Source organism: Lepisma saccharinum, chromosome 18, assembly GCF_977018435.1.
Source record: "Lepisma saccharinum chromosome 18, izLepSacc3.1, whole genome shotgun sequence".
NCBI lineage: Eukaryota > Metazoa > Arthropoda > Insecta > Zygentoma > Lepismatidae > Lepisma > Lepisma saccharinum.
In genome coordinates this window covers 55,610,020-55,623,705 of record NC_139246.1, presented here as the reverse complement: position 1 = coordinate 55,623,705, position 13,686 = coordinate 55,610,020, and positions in this window count along the sequence as shown.

The following is a 13,686-nucleotide window of genomic DNA, read 5'->3' as shown; positions in this document are numbered from 1 at the left end:
GAAGAATTGAAAGAAATCACCAGGAGAGAAATTGAAGCAAATTCAAAAGAGAAACTTATACGTGTTAGTGAAAATTTCCTTTACAAATGCCGTAAATGTGTGGATGCAGGAGGACATTTTCAACACCTATTGTAACAAGGTGCGTGCTGATTTTAATTGCAAAAGTCAATGTAATTGTACGAGCTTATTTCGTTACATAGCTAGCGGTTCCAGTTACGCGGATGTTGCATCCAGTTTGCCGGCAGACCTGCTCTCACCGGCCGGCTCGCTAGCCGCCCTTCCACGGACGATTCGATCGTGAAATGCACTGTATATTTGGACAGGTTTGTTGGTTCGTGTCAACTACATTCAATCCATTTATACTCTGTCACGCTATGTGTGGAGTAAGGCCGCGCATAGCGGCAGAGAAGGGGAGGAGATCGAGTGAACATAGCAAAGCAGTACACGCTGCTGCAATGGCTGGTAACTGCAGTCCCTTTTCCCCTCCATGCAATCACGTTCCCTCGCACGTGCTCATTTTTGGAACCGTCTCGCGTCACTACTTGCGCAGAAACTTGTTTTCGTTCGCTTCCTCCAGATAAATATGGGACAGCAATTCTTAACAGTATACGTCCTGTTTAAGATACAGTTGTAAATAGAAAATAATGAAGTTAAAACCCAAGGTTGCCAGGGGCAGGCAGGGTCGCCAAACCTAGGTGTGCTCCTTGAGTAACGCCAAAACCATAATTTTGATTACAAGCATGGCTATATTTGTTTTAAACAAAGTTATTATAAACCAGATATTTCACATTATAAACAATCGAAAAAAGTAATTTTGAAAAAGAAAAATAGATGGAAGCACAAGGTGGATAGATGTAAATAATTTGTTACAGGATAAGTACTGATTTAGTGAGAGCAAGGGTATGATGAAAAGATGAATAAAGGATAAAGTAAATGCCTAAAAAATAGGTAATAGACAGAAATCTATACTGAAGTCGTATAAATCATTCAAGAAGTTCAAGCCCATAGTCAATTAATAGGCACGCATAAGGAAGTACTCAACGAAGAAAAAAATTAGTGGCTCCGGAAGCACAGCTCAATACAACCCTCGTCTTCATCTTCATTCCTATCATCCCTCCAAGGAAGGATCCTCCGAATTTACTGCTGCATAACATAATTCTATGCATTGCAAAATCATGTAACGAGGCAAGAGACTACTGTTACTTTTATATTATGTAGGTATTAAATAAATGCATACTTACACTAAATGTATTCTTTAACAGTAATATGTAAAGTATTTAAAGGTAAGGCTCTTATTATTCTTAATAAAACTGTAAATATGTTACATGGTCAAGGTTTTTATGTTTTTATTAAAGTAGGGGGACCAGGGTGAAAAATTAGGGATGGCAGGGAGCGCCAAAAATCCTCCTCGTCCGGGTCAAACTTTTAATTCGAGCCGCTCCTGGGACCCTTATAAGCAGAACTTTTATCTTGAACAGCGCTGCGGGAATGCTACAAAATTGAGTCTGAGGACACTGCAGGAGACACCAAAATCTATTGTCGTCCCAAACTCAGAAATATCTATACTCTATCCCCGGAATCTCTGGAGCAGGGTCGCGCACATGGATAGAAAGGAGATGGGCAGAGCGAAGCAGTACACACTGATACAAACAGCTGGGAGATGCAGTCGCTTTTCTTCTCCACGCACTCCTGTTGCCTCCCACGTGTTCATTGGTCGAGGCTTCGCGAGTCACTACGTGCGCAGATAGTTGCTTTCCTTCGCTGGCTTCAGATGTTCCCTGGACAGAGTATATGTACGTAATAAATGCGAGAGTGTTTCTTCAAGATATATGTATGTTGTCATTATTTGCTTTCCGTTTCCTATGTATAGAAGAAAGTAGTTGGGCTTTTATTTTATTTTCGTAAGGACTATTGAAATTGCCTTGCAGCGCTAAACGATGGAGATCATTCAAGACTGCATACAAAAAAATATATTGTTTCTTTGATCTCTACTAACCTCTGCACTGAAAAATGTACTGACCTGACGGAATTTGGGCTCAACTCGAATTTCCCACCACTCTTATGCACTGGCCGGGAGGCCTTCAGTTCGTTCCATGTTTCCCTGAATAGCTGTACATAACTACCTACCATTGTGTAATAATGTGCTATTTAAAAGCCAGTATCCTCTACCTTGTCGGGGTTTGGTCAGATCTAAATTTATTTTGAGAATTTGTACACTATGATCACTAAAGCATACTGGAAGCGTTTGAACATTAATGATATGTTCTGAAATCTCGGTGCTATATAAAACCTATCTACTCTTGACGCACTATTGGATGTTATATGTGTGTAACCTGGAATTTCTCCGTTGGTGTGTATCTAAGCATCACGCAGTCGTAACCCTTGCTTTAAATTCATATAGCGTAAGCGAAAAGTTGTATCCTGGGTTCTGGTCTTTTGTGCGAATTACGCAGTTAAAATCTCCCACTAGTATAGTGTCTAATGTGTGGGATGTTAACTCTGGCCCTACAACTGTAGGAAAAATCTTCTCTTGCCCATCTGTTTTGGCTTCCTGACGGAGCATACACATTACAGAGAAAACAGAGCCTAATTTCCCACTTATTTGTCTGCCATCAGCATAAGGCACTACATTACTAAATTCCAAGTACCGCCTAATTGCTATGGCTGTCCCTTGTGCTAAGGGGGTAAAATTGTATACTTTGCATTCTCAGTAAGAAAAAATCGTCAATTGCAAACTCTTGAAATAAAGGCTACATCTATAGACGATTGAATTAGAAAGTCATTTAGTGCAATTATTTTTGTTTATTAAGTTTGTTACTATTAGAAGGTTTTTCTTTAGTTGCATTTTCTGAATTATTTGTTAGACTGACCTTTTGAGAATCTTGTTTCTGGGTACCGGTTTCTACTCTAAATTCTTTATGGACTATTGTGGAACTTACGCATTCATTATTTTCCTTCTTCTTTCATCGTAACACCATTGACTCTTCCGCCACTGACCTTAACCTTGATACAGATCTCGAACGTGATTTTCGAGGGGAGGGTACTACGGGGAACCCTGTCTCCGTGAATAAAGCACTGGGAGGGAGGGGAGTTATGGGATTGAACTCCTCTGGTGTGGACAGAGTTATCCGCTCGATCAAGTCACATCCTGTTGGTGCGTTCCATACACTGTCTTCGTGGCTTTCACCTGGCTCTTCTTTGTTGGTTTCAGTGCTGTCTGGGTTTTCTCCTTTGTTGTCTTCTGTCGCAGTGACGTGATCTGCTGCTGACGTTGCTGAATCTCTTGCTTTTGTTGGCACTGGTAGCACTATCGCTTCGTATGCCATCGGTACATGGTCAGCGGTATATTGTGACCAGGATATGTCACCCACTATGTGTCTCCATTCATCGTTACATATGAGGGTACGGTTTACGTAATATCATTTTGATCAAGACTAGTCCAGTGCGTGTAGGATAAATGTGATCAGCAGAATATGTCTCCTCATCCAGTTTCAACACTTCAAAGAACTCATTACTCGACTTATAACTTCTTCATTTAATTCAGTTGTAACTACATGGATTCTTACGATTGCATGTCTCTGGTGGGCCCAATCTATAATACTTCAACCTTATGGTCACCGTCTGCGTCACTATAGAAAACCTCAGCACCAAAATCATTGAGTAACCGTTCTCCTACCACTTTTGTCACAAATTTCAAGTACAAAAAATTATGAAAATAATCTATTTCAAAACTTAGCACTTTGTTCGTCGGCACTTGGTAGATATCGTGAAACCATTGATGAAAATATAATGACGTGGGTCTCATCTTGACATCAGTGAAAACTAATTTCAAGGTGCTTTGTCTTTCTGTGTTCATTGTGATCTCTTTTATCGTATCTTCACTGGCAGTCGAGAAATATTTTACAGAACCTCTCACACACTTCCCCCCCCCCCCAAAAAAAAACCAACACGATACTAGAAAACCGTGTAAGGCCCTAGCTAACTCGGGCAGTTCGATAACAGCCTTCTCGCTCGGAGAGCGGAGCTCACTACGAACTGCTTCCTGCAAGAGCTGTAAGCAGACTATGACCACTCCGCCACGGGGGCCGGCTGTAAAAACAATAAAATTTGGCAAAACATATCATAGTATGTCATGTGATTGCTTACGAATAAATTTTATTTCATAATTTTTGAAAATAGGCTCGTAAAATGGCACTTTAAGAAAAGTACTTAGCATGTAGTCAACGAATACTTAAAAATAGTTGAATTCATATTTTCGATTACAACCAGTAGATGGCACTAAAAAGGAAATTCAGAAAATGATATACACAGTTCATCAAGTATCAAATTTAGGGAAGAATAAAGACAACTACGGTACTACTTCCGTATAGTGGAGACACCTAGAAATCATTTATTTCTCACTTTTTGACATTGCTAACGTACAATTCTGCATTGCGGAATATTTCTTTAGGTGTAATAATGAATTTCTAATGAAATAATGTCTATTTCTTACATTTTCTCGGTTCTCTAACACGCAATATGGCGATAGCGTACTGGTTCATCGCGCGATGTGGCAGTGTTTTGTCGATTTGGAGTGTGCATGCAGTGTTTCAAACTTATTCACCGAAAAATACCTAATTTCGTGGCCGGATTGGAAATTATGCTAACTCCTCGTTAGCCCCACAAACCATCGACGTTAGCCCCACAAACCATTGACATTAGCCCCACAAACCATTGGCGTTAGCCCCACAAACCATTTCGTTAAGGTTAGGTTAGGTACGGTTAGGTTAGGCAAACATAGTTAAAAATCTTCACGACGCATCCTAGACACGTCATCTTCTTGCGAAAACACGGCGTGGTTTGCACACTTATTGGGGGTTACGTCATCTAAAACACGGAACATCGTGTTCACGTGCAGAAAGCAAATGGCAGCAACAGCATTTCCATGTCGGAGAGATATTTTCCCAGAAGAAAACATGAATTGGCGTTGAAAAGGATAAAAACTACATTCCCGAACCTCAACAACGCTACAGAAAATGATTTCCGTAACTTGCTTCTGTAAAAAGTAAGAAATCCGTCTCCACTATACGGAACTGTTACCACAACTACAATTACAATACTTTAGAAAGCAAGAAATATTACACATAAAATATTTCATAAACAACTTTATAAGTACGTATATTGCACTGAAACTGGTTCTAACAGAGCGAATAGGAAAATAATTACAAATTGAAACCACGAAATGAAGTGCTATCAACTGATATTTGAAATTCTACTGTTCTGATTGCATGTCTTTGATTTACATATTAGAGTTGACGAGCTGTATCTCTGCGGGTGACTTTGACTAATTCGCACAGATACAAGTCCGTAGATGCTACCTACTCGCCGTTGAGTGATCGGCAGCTCTTACAAAGTTAAAAGAGAATGACACCCATTGGCTAAGGCAGCCGGTAGCTCCTCCCTTTGCTACTGCGCAGCCAGTCGTGGTCAAGGTTCACCCGCTAAGATACAACTCGTCCACTTAACATATGTTGACACAAACATTATAAACTATTCTCAACAAAAGGATTTTGCATTTCACATAGCCTCCATACAAATATTTAGTCAAATTAGAATTCAGACAAAGTAACACAATTAGTAATGCTACATTCACTCACAAAAAAAACGGGCATAATTCCTTGCATCACGTTTCTTAATGATATTGTATTTTGAATCAAACAAATTCCGTGACATTGTTTTTTCCTGTTAGTCTTATAATAAGAAGTCCTATGCTCAAGTAGTGACTTGAGAGGGTTCGACCGATGAACCCATGAGAGGGAAGTGTGTGCATTGAAGGGAAACGCAGCTACCAGCCGTTTGCAGCAGCGTACTCTGCTTTGCTCCACCCTCTCGCTTCTCCCCTTTTCTACCGTTATGCGCAACCTTGCTCCACAGATTCCATAGACAGAGCGTGTAATACAATTACTGTGTTCTTCAAGGAACTGCAATTGCAGAAATTTGGTATCTTTTGAATACTAATTACTTTTGTTTTCACAATTGTTACTTTGCGTAAAGTTTTAATAACACATATAGTAAATTCGCTTTCCTCGTCGGCTTCTGCGAGCCGTGGCTTCATTCTCGTTCTCCCATTTTTAACAATAACCAGTTGCGGCGATTGGGTTCCAAATCTGCCACATTAACACTAATTTGTTGGCATGGTTATTGCAAATTACTTTTATGAGGAAATAAGGCATATATAATCATAGTGTTACATCGATACCTTAGTCCTATTCTAGTATTTCAATACTGAAGAAAGTGAAAAAAAAATCATATAAACTGCCAGCAACAACAGAGGCTTAAATGAAAACAGTTTCAAAGTAAAGAAAATCTGAATAGTAACAAAAATAGTGCAAAAACTTAATTTTTGGTTCCCTGTTATGAGATACTAGCGTCCACAGTATTTTTTTATCGGAGGGATATGGAATTCTAAAAGTGGATATTACATATCTGTGTTCTTGGGGAGGGGAATATATAATAAAACATTTCATTTCCAATATTCATTTCAGAAGTTGTTCAGAGACAAAAATAAAAATCGGGGGTCATTTTAAGGGGTTTTGCATTTAACGTTTTGGGTTTTGCCGAGTTTTCTTTGAAAAGTTTCATTTTCTAAAATATTCTGGAGCGGCTGTAGTCCCAGCAACCCCCAATGTTATGAGATATAAGTGTAGTACATTGACTTTTGGTGTTGGCTTGTCATCAGGTATTACATAAACGTTCATCAATTTAAGTGATATCATGGTTACAAACCGGCACATATTGTAGGCTATCTAGGCTCTCTGCGAAACCCAGGCTCAGGGTATAGATGAAAAATCGAACAGAAAATGTGCATAAATTATTAATTTTAATAATAAGATGATGATCCTTCAGGAGTTGGCAACCTTTCTTCTTATGAGTTGGCAACCTTATTTCTTATGAGTTGGCAACCTTTTTTCTTATTAGTTGGCAATCTTATTTCTTTTTAGTTGGCAACCTTATTTCTTATGAGTTGGCAACCTTGTCAGCATAATTTCAAAATCTCAAAAAGTGAAGGAGAAAGAGGCATATGAGCATTTCCCTCCTATTCGAACAGTGTGCTATAGTCATTCTTGAGCTGTAAAAGTACTGTAGCGATCCATTACAATACAATACGTGTGAAAAGCCACCGTTATCGTCATCAATCATCCATCGGCAATCATAACAAAACTCTTTAAAACAAAGGAAACTTACAATTAAGAAAGACTGTAGGGTTATAAAGTTGTCTAATTAATTACCCAACGCTTGTGATTTATTTTACAGAACATCCATTCTAAGATTTAGTACTGTCTGTACATTTTAACTTCACAATTGTCCTTGGATAGTACAGGTAGTTTTCTGACGAAGTTGATATTATCCTCTAGCCGATCGTTGTGTGTATTGGTAGGATTTAACATCATTCATGATTATTTGTTGGAACGATTTTTTTCCAGAAATTAAATAATAAATTATTTATTAATAAATTAATAAACAATAGTCGAGGTTGCTTGAGAGAGTGAAAATACCATTTGCGTGTAACTTGCCTTTCTCCCAAAAACCTTTCTGAAGACTGATTGGTTGGTTGATTTAATAAACGTCACTGTTATATTCATTAAGTTAACTGCTACAGGAAGGTGTAAATATAGGAATATGGATGTGGAAGGAAGTGACTGTGGCCTTCGTTAAATGAATCATACTATAGTATGCTATACCTAAACGCACGGTCATGAAGATAGGCGACGGGGCAGAAATGCGCTGTTGCCACATATTATGGGAAAAGCAAAGACGAGAGCTGAACAAAAGTCGCTGGTTCCAGCGCACTGTGTGCCAACGTCAACAGGGCTGTGTTGGCTTAGTCCGAGCGTCAGACCGACCTCTCTCTGGGGCACTTTTGTGTCATCCCTGACCTTTCGAGTAAATGCTGTCGGTTTGTATCACATGGATTACAAATACAAAAACCAACTCTACAACGAGATCTTTCATTCTCTTAAACCTCCGAACGCAAGGGGTTGTGCTCCGACGTGGCAACAGCGCGAACTTCTGCCACCCGCCTAATTTCATGGTCGTGCATTTAAAGCTCCGGTTTTAAACTACACTTTTTAATTAAAAACACACGTAACTTAAAAATGTGACATGTAAGCTTACTTGTGTCTTCTCAGATATTTTTAAGCAGGGGTATAATAATAACGAACAGCATTATTTTTCCAGCTTGTTAACACACGTGCTGGAAAGCACACCGCCTCCAAGGAGGGAACACTGCAGCAAACGTCCTTCACGGAGATGGAGCTGGAAAATGGGCTCCAGTGAAAGTGCCCAGCTCCTTCGCACAACTTTCACTCTCCAAGAGCGACACCGAGTGGCACCGCTCGTGAGCATCTCTCGAGGAATTCAAGGCCTCCAGTGCAGACAATGCTCTGTCATTGTTGACGGCGATCGGCCTCTCTGTAATGGAAATGTAAGGTTATGTCAACCCTCGAACAAAGATTTTGAAAATTAACACTGGAAAGTGTAGCACTGAAGTGGTTGTCATTTTGGTACAGTATCGTGGAGTGGAGTGGGCTCTCAACTCCGAAATACAGACAACGTCTACATGCACAGGTGCGGTCACCAACGCCGGTCTTGAATCACGTGACTATAAAGAGTGCTAGCAGCACCAAACTTGACCTGCCAAACCTACCAATATGAATCATTTCTACAATTCATTAATTCAATCAGCTTTTAAGCTGTTTCTTGTCCATTATAATATACATATAAAATGTACATAATTGCTTTACATTAAAAATATCTGTCGACGTTGGTCGCTACGGTTCCGATTTGTGTAGTGTTGTTTTCTGTGTCCTTGATTTTTAGAGTGAAAGCGGGGAGTGTTGTACTTGGTTTGGTTCTTAGTCAGTCCCATAGCAGGGGTCAGGGGGCCTCAGCCCTCGTAACATTAGGTAAAACTATTTTGTATAATTTGTTTGCAGTGAAGAGTGAAAATAAAGCAGCAGATATTATTTCGCTCACAACTTAGTGAAGGATAAATCCTCAGAACATGAACAGCAGCTATTACATTCGTTCATCTTATTTATAAGAGGAAGTCTAAGCAGCGGCAAGTATTTAGAAAATTCTCTAGACTTTAGAAAGTTCTTTCATAAGGATCTTCTTTGTCTGTGCCTTCGCTGCCTCTGTTGTGGCCTCCCCTTTAGACATAAATCCGTGACTTTGACGTCATCATCCACATTCCTTCCAAATCTGCGTCAAACAGCTCACACGTTTTGGGAACGAAGGGGAGTTTTATTGGTTCGGCCGGGAGTGGAATGTACGGTAGGCTACATGACTGAATACCGTACATGTTTTCTTATATGAAATAAATATCTGTATCATCAAAATTAGTATGGAGTGTGTAGTAAGGGATGATGTCAGTAGCAGTCAATCAACACTTCAAGAGATGTTTTAGAATATATATAAAAAAAAACTATAGTATTTGTATAACATTTCTAAACTTTTGAAAAATGGACTTGGTTTACTAAGACCCTACTTATACTAACCTGTGAGCCCCCACCCCCAGAAGATCAATTCTAGCTACGACCCTTGATTGTGTGTTTGGTTAATCTGGTGTTTTAAGTCCACTTTATGCACAGTAGGGCTAATCGGGACTGGACCTACAGTTTATAGTGGGATCCGAACCACTATGTGCCTCCACCGGGTATCGAACCCGGGACCCCTTGATTACAAGGCGACGACGCTACCACTGCACCATCGAGGAGGCTCTTGAATGTGTGTGTGTGTCTGGCTAAGTCTATTGCAGCACGACACAGAGAGAGTACAGGGTTATTAGTCTGCATGTTTCGTAAGTCACGAATTAGAACGTTTGCTGGTTTAGTCATTTTGTCCGCTAGGGTGTAACTTTGTTGCGGCCTGTTGCTGTTAGGCAATATATAAATGGTATACATATACATACATACATAAATTCCAAGGGTTGGATAAAAAGTAATGACAACACTGCTGTCCCGTGAAAGGGGTGAGTCACAGCGCCACAAGCGTTTCGTGGCTGATAAAGGAATGTCAGACGAGGAAGTATAGTGAGTGGGAGCGATTGTATGTTATTCAGTCAAAAACAGCAGTGCTCTGAAGCAGAGGACGAGACTGCAAGCGCCCTAACAATATGTTTAGGCAAGAAGAACAACGTCTCTCAGGCAGACGGTCAACGCAGCCTACTTCTGCACCTTCTTGCAACACCAGCTTCGTCTCGCATTAAGAAGGAAGCGACGGCACGTTCTGGCACGGTGTCCCATCATCCTGCTTGACAATGCAAGGTGTCACACTGCGAACAATGTGACGGCGCTCCTGCATAACTGGTAGTGAGAGGTACTGGAACATCCGCCGTATTCACCGGTATGAGACCGTGTGATTACGACCGTTTTGTCAAAATGAAGGAACCACTGGGCGGGAAGCACTACGACACGCGCGAAGCCATCATACGTGCGGTCACTGCGGGACATCGACAGAGATGGACGTGCTGACGGTGTACGACGCCTTCCATACGTGTGACAGAAGGTCGTAGAGATGAGGGGCGATTACTTTGAAGGAATGTAACACGTGCTCCTCTGCCAATACAGTCAAGTAAAAATTATACCAGTGTTGCCATTACTTTTTATCCAACCCTTGTATATATATATACACATGTGTGAATGTGTGTGTGTGTGTATGTATAATAGTTTGAACTGGCCAGACAGGCATGAGTCCACGAAGAAGATTTAATCCGTAATTACACGTACAGTTTTGTTTGTATTTCCATTATGTTATTTAGCATGACAGTCCTGCCACTTTTGGCTAATTCCGACAATAAAGATAGTGATTATAGTATGATGAAATGGATACAGGCCTGTACTTAAGAATGGGCCAAGGGAGCCACTTCCCCCTCGAACTATGAAATATTTGAATGTGAATTTATGAAACAAATAAATAATAACATTGATGATTTTGAAGAGCAGACCCTATTAACTGTTCATGCTTTTGTGGCTGTTAGCTTTCTTCCTGCCGGTTTGACGGCGCTAGTCAATTTCATATCCTACGGAAACGTACATAAAATTCTATATCTACCTTGTTTTGAGTTTTTGTTTTATGTTCACCATATGCGCAGATAGGCTAATCAGGACTGGACCTACAGTTTAAAGTGGAATCCGAACCACTATGAGTACCCACCAGGTGTCGATTCCTGAATCCATTGAGTGCAAGTTACGATGTTACCAGTAAGACATAGGGAATGCACTATATCTGCCTAATGTTTTCCTCAGTCGCCTGGTATAGGCGAGACTTTGGTTTTTCTCGTCTCGTCTTGTAAAAATGCCGCCCTGTCTCGAAAATATACGTTTGTCTCGTCTCGTGAATACAATGCAGGATATCATGCCAACAAAACTTAAAATTGGGGGAAAAAAGAGCGGTCCTGGCTTATGGGGCTATTTTAACCTGACACATATTATCCGTGATCTATCTGCTTTCTTGGAAACATTTTCGTGAGATTGCTGCAAATGATGACACACCGTAGCAAGAGAAAACAATAGATTTGAGTTCTATGAGGGTAGTAGAATCCCTTGTGATTGTGAATCGAAGAAACATACTGAATTTAGCTGTAACGTTGCAGTTTGTTTTGACAAAATCAATATTGCTCGATCAATAAATTAGAGCACGAAGATAATACACCTGTAATGTGCTCTTCCAAAAAAAAAACCAAGCAAATGGATGTTTCCTCATTCTCCGTAAGAATCCTCGCATCTCGCATCCTGGGTCAAGGCGGTTGCTGTGGTTTGAAGTTCACTTGCCACTGTCCAGATTTTCCTCATATATATATCTGGGTGATGGAAATTCATTTGAATAACATTATCAACATAATTATTGTGGAACTCAAAAGTAAAAAAAAAATGTATTATATTTATGAATTTGTTAATAAAATATATTTGTGTACGTGCAGTTTTTTATTATCTATTTTGAACTCGTTCACCGAATATGTAAATGCAGACATAATTGTAATATTAGAAACGTGCTGCCTTCTATTTGTGTTCTTGGAAAACTACAGAACACTGATATCACTCTTACCTTCGTTCTGACCTATAGATATGCTCTTGCCATTACGAATTGATCACATGTTGTAGGCGCTGTTTTATTTCGTGCGGTAGGCATATGCGTACGCACGGGGGTGTCAAGGATACCTACCCCATAATGTGTTCTCAACAATATAAATTCTAGAAAATACTATTAAAAGTATAAAAATAATGTCCATGATGAAAGGTAAGCTACTTCGTTTTATTTGAAATCAACTGCTCCCTATTTCTCTCATCTCCTCTCTGTCTTTCTTCAGTGCCAGATCTATAAGAAGCGAAATCCCTCAGTGCGGGGGGGGGGGGGGGGGTTTGAGCATGCCTTTAGGGGGCCCTTGCTATGCCCTTTTCATACTCAAATATGAGTATGTTAAACAGTAAACGCAGTAATTTGTCTAGCACAGCAAACAAGAAATGGCCACCGGAATATAGTAAGGTGAAAGATTGTGTTCTTCATTTTAGTTGGCAGTAAGGTTAATCACTTTTGTTTGATGCCCCATCAAGTAACTGAACGTTAATTTCTTTCTAACCGCAAGTGATTTTTTCTCTAGATCTATGGTGTGAAACTAGGAGTAGAGATTCTACTGTTCGCACAAGAAGTGAGGTGGGTCTTACTACATAGAATTCCAACACGCCGAAGCAAGGGACGAAAATCCCGTGGATAGAACGAAATTACTAATTACTTCGGGGGCCCTCGCACCTGATCGGTTACCCAAACAATATTGCATACCCAACCCAAGGCATGCCGAACTGAAAACAAAAGCAGATCAATTACAGAAATGTTATGAAACAGATTTTGGTTCATTATTACCAGATGAATTGATGTATCTTTGAACAGCTCTCAAAACTGATTAATAGGAAAGTTTCTTCTGCAAATGATTTTACAAACCTTTTGCATGAATAGTATACAATACAATTCTTCCTAGCTCTCCAGAGGTATACCGACCTCCGTAGCGGTGTGGTTAGCACAAAATGCAACGACGGCCGCACCGGTTTCTAATCCTGGCATGGTGTTCCTCAATTTCAACTTATCCTCAGCCTCATCGTCGCGATTAGCCTAAATTGGCAAAAAAGCAACGCTAACAATAATCACATCAATATTTTCCAAAAGTGTATGTAGGATGTATGTGTGCACACACACACGCACTGAAGAAACAGAATCAGCAAAAGTTTTGACAAGTTCATGTATTTTAGATAGAAGGGCCCTTTAGTAACATTTTGTGGGAGGGTCTAAAATCTGTAGACCCAGCACTGCTCCAAACAATATTATACTATTAGCTATAATCAGTAATCACGTAGCAAAGAAGATGTTTTTCACTTTATAAATGACACAGAGTATCATCTGTCCAGGTGTATTATAATACAGCGTGTCCATAAATATACTGTCATATTTTAAAGTGGTATTACGTCGCTTTGGAAAAACGTATTTAAATGAAATTTGTGACATTTGAAAGAAAAACTCAAATATTTTATTTTACAACTCATAGACATTGAATGTGGCATCAACGAGTAGCCCTGCAGACATCAAGACGATATTCCCATTTATGCCACACAGGCTCCAACATATCCACAGGGATGGACTGGATTGCAGAAGTGA